Consider the following 8,473-nt stretch of genomic DNA (forward strand, 5'->3'; position numbering starts at 1 on the left):
CACACTTTATTATTTTAGAGGAGGAGAAAGTTCCCTCCTCCAGTTGGATGGAGCTATTCACTAAAACATGGTGGTGGTGGTTCCTCGAGTATTTGGATAAAATAATCCTCTATTTTTCTTGTTCTCTTAAAAAAATAAAATTTTGTTAAAAAAATAGTTTAGGTGAGGGCCTTACATTTTCTCTTATTACAAAAAACTCATTATTAATGACGATCAATCGCCATCGTAATATTATTAGTGACGCAATGCCGTCGCTACTAAGCCATTAGAAAAAACTCCGACACTAAAGCAGCTTATTAGCGACCGTAAAGAAGCCGTCTCTGATAAGATTGCCGTCGCTAATAAGCTTATTAGAGACGGCATAGCGACGGCAATCCGTCGCTAATATTTTTTTTCGAATTTGAAATTAATAAATTTAAAAAATATAATAACGATGGCTTGTCATCGCTAATAAGTTGTCGCTAATACTTTCAGCGGCGGAACTTTCATCGCTATAGCCGTCGCTATATATTTTTTTTAAAAAAATATTTTTAATAATTATATTTATTATAATTTATTATAATTTAATTAATAAATAATTATATTTACGGACATTATACCAACTAACAATTAATTATCATCATCATGAACAAAAAATTAATATTATATGTTAAATCAAAATTAAATTATACAAATAATACTGCTCAATTTCAAATACAATATATCAAAACTTAAAAAAAATCAATAGAGATCGTCCTGCTCCTACTCCTGCTCCTATACATCATCTACAGCAGCAAGTGGATGAAAACGAATATTCTAGCATTCTATAATAAAAAAATAAAATATTATTAATAATTTTAAAATAAATTAATTGAAATCGTAAAACTATTATAATTGATATGTCTCAAGTCTAAATCTTTACGGAGGATATATTTTAATATACTGCTCCGATTCTCGAATAGATTGTTCCTATACATTTCATTCGATGATACGAAACTATAGACATCTCCAGTCAGTACTTCATCAGATAGTTAATTAAATTTTGACCCTCTGGATACTCTCTGCCTCCATTTAAAGCTTAAATCGGCATGGATGAATATATTTCGATATGCTCCTTCAATTTCGAACGGATTATTTCTATACGTTTATTCGATGATACGAAGCTATAGATATCTCCGATCATCCATCGAATGATTAAATTAAATTTTGATCCTCAGTACCCCTTCCTTCCACTCAAGCTTAAACCAGCACAGAAGGGTATATTTCGATATGCTCCTTCGATTCTTGAATGAATTATTCCTACTTGTCCATTTGATGATACGGACATATCTACACCTCCATCCCATCTATCAGATAGGAAGATTGACTTTTAGTCCTAGATCTCCTTTCTCGACTCAAGCCTAGCTATGTGAAGCTTCTAAATATAAAATTTTAAAGCAAGTAAAAAAATTTATTAATACTGCTTGACTTACCTACTGTGATGGCTATGACAACGAGCTCAGCTGATCACACAAATGTAGATCTTGAGAATCTCAACTACTATATCACACGATGTTCCAGAAGCTCTAAGGTCGTTGACAAAAAAATCTCTGCACGACCTCCTCGACATGTGCATCGCCCCACATTGGGTCGTCGAGGTCTGAGAGGAGGACGTCGAAGATCAATGAGCTGTTGGAGGGTTGAAGCTATGTCCGAACCCTATGATCCGGCTCTAAGTAATCCCTTCGATGTCCCTAAGCCATCCCTCGAGGTCAAGAGGGACTGAGAGGACGGGTCCTCACCATGCCGTGTCATGATGTACTCTGCATAATCCACCTACAAAATTTAAAAATTTATTAGTGCTATTATACATATCAGTATATATAAAAATTTAATAAATAATATTTTATTTTGCCATGATTCATCTGGACTTAGAATCTAAGTATTCATGGTTCTTCTAGACTGATGCGTGGCATCCCACAACTGCAGCTACTGTGGTACATGGCCCTGCTATTGTGTCTACAATAAATAAAGAAATCAAGTTAATAGAAACTAACATATGATCAACTAAAAATAAGATTAAAATAAATTTAAAATTTTTACTAATCTATCTGCAATGACATGTGTGCCAACAGAGCCGTTGATGTGCTTGATCGATCCTATCGGGCGACCCAATTTTGTCGTGCCCTCTGTCGTCTATCCAGGGCCGGCCCTGGGGCAGATCGAACTGAGCGACCGCCCCAGTCCCAGGCCCTGCATTAATGTTCCAATGGGGTGCAAAGATGGCTTTCTACGATATTATGATAAGAAAAATAATTAAATAGATTAATGATGGATTTTACATGCTGTTTAATGAACATATCTATAAAAAATTATTGCATGTAGATTAATTTTTCAATGATAATTAATGTTTAAAGTATGTTAATTTTTAATAGAGAAGTTCATTTTTTCATTTGATCTCAGGTCTAAAAAATGTTAGGATCAGCTCTGCGTCTATCTGAGTACTCTTCACTGCTCCACTAGTCATAGAGGGCCTCCCAAACATCCCTCCTTTATCCAGTGATCTGTGAAAAACTTTCAGTCCGATGGTGACTCGAAACTGGAGAACTCAATGATGGACACCTGAGGTAGTATAGCCCATCACGAAGCCGGCGTGTGGCAACCTTCTCAAAGGTCTGACGATCAGCCTCCTTATCCTAAGGAGTCTTGAATGATAGTATGATTGCAAATAAAAGATGACATATATCAATAAATAGAATATAAGCATATCGTGAATTTAAAAAATTAAACATCTTTGATTTATCAAAAATATCTCCTATATAGCATCACGAGCCCCTGACGACCAATTGAAGAACTCGTTCACCGACCCCAGCATCAATCGTCGGAGGATTCTGATAATGACACGAGACACCCTAGGCTCCCTAAATGTCATGTAAAATTAATTTTAAACAATAAATATTGATTCTAAAATGATAAAAAAAATTTAAAATATTGATAAAAATCTAGTACTTACATGCGGCTCTGAATGTGAATTGGCTCACTATCCTCTGGTCGAGTCGGAGGTGCCGTGAGCCGGATGGGTCCTCTGCCATAGTGATGAGGCTCAGAGCTGACCGTTGCTCTATGTGACTGTGGGATCAATGGTGACTCTACATCGTCTGAATTGAGAGTAGCAAAAGATCATAAAGAATATTATATTAGATAGTAAAAAATAAAATAACCTAATAAAAAATTTTAGTGTTAGATTTTAACTCATGGTGCAAATGCTGTAGAACCATATGAGCTGCCTCACGAGAGCTCTCTTCTCTGGAGTTTTGTCCTCTAGAGCTCTCTCCTTAGCTAGCACAGCTCCATCCTCTAGAAGTACTCATCCCATAATCTCTGAAAATAAAAATAAATAGATTCATGGATTAATTATATAAATATGGCACATAATGAAATAATTGAAATGATGCAAGGCAAGTATGAAAAGCAAATAAAATAATTAAAATTATTCAAAAATGGCTCCATCTACCCTGGGGCTAACTCCTGCTGCGTGCCAGTCTTCTCCAACATGTCGAGTTGACTCCTTTATTTTTGGGGCGACTCCTTCTTTCCTGGGATTGACACTCATCTTCCTCTTCAGATGTTTGGTACTTTTCGGATCCTTCTTCCGATTCCTCCTCTTCCTCTTCTTCACCTTCTTGGATAGGATGCTTCTTAGAAACAAACTCAGTATGATCTACCTCCTCATATTGGCCATCATGTAGGAGAATTTCTGGAGCATCCAACTCTGCATTTATTAAATGCTGATGAACTCCTAATGTTTCATCTTTCTGAAAGTATTCTGGTAAATAGGGCTCTTCTTCTTCTTCGAGCTCGTAATGAACGGCTCGAGACTTAACTTTACATACAACCCACCAATCTTTTCTTTCCTCTCTCTCTTGATGAACAAGGAGTATAATACACTTGAATAGCTTGTTGAGCTAGCACAAAGGATCGTTGATATATGCTTTTGATTCATATTTGATTTCTATAAGCCCATGCTGTGAATCAACCTTCATACAATTATCGGTATCAAACATCGGTACTTAAACAAATGACACTATTACCTCCAAGGTAGGTCAACTTGATCATTTCTTTGAGGATTCTATAGTATGTAGTCACTCTCCGCCTCTGCCCTTTATATGCACATCAATGTTCATTGTACTCTTATGATATCTATATTGCTGCATATGAAATTTGAAATCATTTATGTTACAGCCATTATAACATCTCACGTACTTTGTTGGCCTGTAACCAATGGTTTTAGCTTCTTAAGTATGGATTCGTTCTCTTGCATGACCTGCATATTAAAAAAAAATAAATTAAAAAAAATTAAAACCAATAAAATAACAACGGTCGTTCATCAGTTGATGGAATTAATTTGCAAAGTTTTATAAGCATTGAGTAAAAATTTCCTCATCACTTATCAGTGGATTGTCCTGTCTCAGCATTTCATCATATTGCCTATACATGCATAAGATAAGTACAAGATGATAAATGATTAAAGAGTTGAGATTATGATGGATACTTACTCAATATATGGGTCAACTTTCATACAGTTTAGCAAAATATATGTCTCTGCCTGTCGAATTTTAGTATTAGTTAATACGTAGTGAACCTCGTGCCTAAATTTATGAGCAGGATAGACAAATATTGAGATCTTCGCCTTTGATCCCTCACCACCACCATCATCATTTTGTCTTACTGGAGTCAGCTTTGTCTGCACACTGGGGTTAAAGTAGTGTTAGTTGAAATTAAAAATTTCTTCAATTATATAAGCCTCCATAATAGAATCTTCTACTCTGGTCTTATTTTTCACTTTCTTCTTGAGATTGTGCATATATCTTTCAAATGGATACATTCACTTGTACTGCACTAGTCCCTCGATTTAAGCTTTATATGCTAGATGAATTACAAGATGTCCCATGGAGTCGAAGAAACCAAGAGAAAATATTTTCTCCAACTTGCATATAGTCTCTACACTGCTAGCCTCAAGACTAGAGATGTGGTCAGTAGATAGTTCGGTAGTACAAATATCTTTAAAGAAAAGACTAAGCTCGATCAAAGAACTCTATATAGGATTGGAAAGGAAATCATGTCAAGCCAATAGGAGTAATCATTGTATGAAAACATGACAGTCATGGCTCTTTAGCCCATACAACCTGCAATCTTTGATATTGACGCACCAAACTAGATTACTTGCATAATCATTTAAGAATTTAAAATTTTTGCACCATTTACATATGTCCTTCAACTGCTTCCTCGTTAAGATGTAAGTTGCTTTCGGCTTTAAAATTTTTTCAGAGACACCTCAACCAGCTCTAATAGAGGATAATTGCATATGTTCTTTATATCCGCTTGGACCTTGGATTTGTCCTTCATCTTGCCCTTGATATCCATAACAATGTAGAAAATATTATCGAAGATATTCTTCTCAATGTGCATGACGTCAAGATTATAATGGATCAAATTGATGGACCAGTATGATAATTTTTAGAAGATGCTGCACTTCATCTAGTTATGAGTTCTATCGAACCTTCGAGATTTTTGCTTGTCAAATAATATGCCAAACTAGACTTCATCCATTGAGATACCCTCTGAAATACTTTCATGCCACTGAGTCGCGGGGGTGCCATATCCTTCTTTATTTTATTCCTCCTGAAACTATCTCGCTGCTTTCGAAAATGATGATGTTCGAAAAGAAATTGATGATGACAATCAAACCAGCAAGGCTTACGACCATGCTCAAATTGAAATACTTTTGTATTCTTCATGCAATAGGGACATGCTAGCTTCCCATGAGTGCTCCAACCGACAGCATCCCATAAGTAAGAAAATTACTAATAGTCTACATTAATGCAGCCTTCATCACAAAATTTTGCTTCTTTGATATATCAAAAGTGTGTATACCATCGGACCACATGAATTTCACTCATCAATAAGAAGCCTTAGATATACATCAATACTCTGACCAAGGTGTCGTGGTCTAGAATAACTAATGCAAGAAAGATGTTATATTCTTTCATGCATATCCCAAGTGGCAGATTGTATAGAGTAATAAAGATTAGCTAACATGAATAAGGAGCCGCTGTAAGATTGAACGATATAAATCCATCAGTAGATAGATTCAGTCTGACATTATGTATTTTCTGAGCAAATAAAGGATGGCAAGCATCAAATTTCTTTCATACCTCACTATCTGACAGATGAGTCATCATATCGAGTGCTTGCGAATCCTTCTTTGTGCCATCTCATCTGTCCGATGTACTCTTAGATAAGTAGAGCCTTCGAAAATTAGGAATGAGGGGCATGTATCGAAGAACCTTGTATGGTATGTCTTTTTGATTCTACTTCTTGCCTCAGCTTAAATCGACTTTTACCGCATGTAGCACATGAGCTTTTCGATAGTTCTCCTTATAAAAAGTATGCAATCATTACGACATGCATCTATCTTCTCATATCCATGCCTAATCTTTTACCATTTTCTTTGAAACATAAAAATTCTAACAAGCTTCTCATCCTTTGGTAGCATTTTCTTTATGATTGCTACCATTCTATTATAATAGTTGACTGTCATATTAAACTCGACCTTCAAGTTTAATAACTTTGACACAGCCGATAATATAGTATATATTTCACACTGCGACCATAATGGTTCATCAACATCTCTCAGTATTTGACAGAATCATCACTGCCAGCTTCTGGATCTTCTTCTATATCCCAGTTAAATCAGAACTTGCAGCATTCATAACCATATCTACCATTCTATCTGTGTCCATATCCTACTTATTTCTAATCCTTGCAACTGTCTCTCACGTCTCTCTATGCAGGTACCAATGTTTATCGTTGGGCATAAATTCACTCTTATATAAATGGATAGTCATTGTATCCCTGTCAAGCATTTCTCTATTGCCAATCTCTTACAACGACAATGAGCCCGCCTTGATGGAAGAGTGCCGCATTCCCAAAAGCATACTCACACAAGTACCCTACATCCTCCTTGTATTCAGTAGAAATCGCCCTATCGACTACACGACGGTTCGTCCAACTATGATCCATGACACACTATCTAAGGATTTTACATATACAAATAAAAGATAATTACTAAATGATTATTTTAATATTTCTAATGGCTTATATAATAATTGCATCTTACCATCAATAATAGGTATAGAAGGTCCCATCCTATTCAAGAATTGTATTAATTCTATAGGTCAAATACAGTAATCAAACGATATGCAATAGAGATTGAAAGAAATTTCAACAGCATCTCCCTTTAGTTCTCTCCCACATAGCGTAAAATGTATGAGAAAACTAAAAAAAAATACTGTCCGAAATTTCTCTCAAACCCTCACCATATCGTTTTTACTGTAATGCACTATTTTCAACTGTCCATAGAATTAATGATCTATAGAATTAATTATATTTTTCAAACTGTCCATATTGGACAATCAATTGATCAATATACATAATTCTTCTATCCATATAAAAATATATAAATGTATGAATGCGTAGAATATGTACATTAATTAAAAGACAGATTTATAGTTACATGCAATGCACTATTTTTAAAACTTTTAAATTGGTGGGTTCTAAAGTATAGAGCATCATTGCAAATGGGGACGGTCAAGATGTACGTCTTGCGCATGCGGATTTGGAGCATGCCAGATGATATGCCATGCGAGCACACCAGCATGGCATCTAGATAAATTCCATCCTGGAGGTTCCAAAGTACCGAGCGGTATTGCATATAAGGCTGGAAACAGGCTGGGGTGGGCCAGGCCACACCTCTCCTTAAGTCTGATTCGAAAATTTTTTTGGACTTCGGACCAGGCCTAGGCCTAGAATCCGATCGTCGAGCTGCTCCAACTACCACCGGAGTAGATGAGCTAGCCAGAGCTGATCCGACGGTGGCTCAGCCTCGAACCCCTACTATTGAAGGCAGTAGGGCTACTTTCGTCGGAAAGCTTCCCAGAGTGGTTCTACTTTTCAAGAATCATATCAATTTAAATAATAATATTAATAATATTATTTAAATTAATAATATTTAAATTTAAATATTATTAATTTAAATTAATCATATAAATCTAATTTTAAATATTTAAAATTTAAAAAAGTAGGAACAGAGCTGTCACCGTCGCTAATACTCACTTGCGCATTCTGACGGTGGTGCGGGTTCGACGGCACGGCGCTTCGACAGTTGGGTGCTCCGAAAGGGGGAGGCGAGTGTGCGGGTCTGGCAACGTGACGGGGAAAGAAGGGGGAGGTGGGGCATGGCCGATCCAACAAGGGGAAGCACGATCCGGTGGGGCACAACAGTGGAGAAGGAAGAGGGGAGGTCAGAAAGAAGAGGGGAGGATGGGCAGTGGGACCCCAGCTCCAGGAGGCGGCCGACAGCACTGGGGAAGAAAGGGGTGGGGGCTCGAAAAGCTTCGATCCAGGGCGGAGACGTCAGATCCAAGATGGGGACAGCTGCATGAGGTTGGGAGGA

The sequence above is a fragment of the Elaeis guineensis genome, chromosome 5 (genome assembly GCF_000442705.2).
Source record: "Elaeis guineensis isolate ETL-2024a chromosome 5, EG11, whole genome shotgun sequence".
Lineage (NCBI taxonomy): Eukaryota > Viridiplantae > Streptophyta > Magnoliopsida > Arecales > Arecaceae > Elaeis > Elaeis guineensis.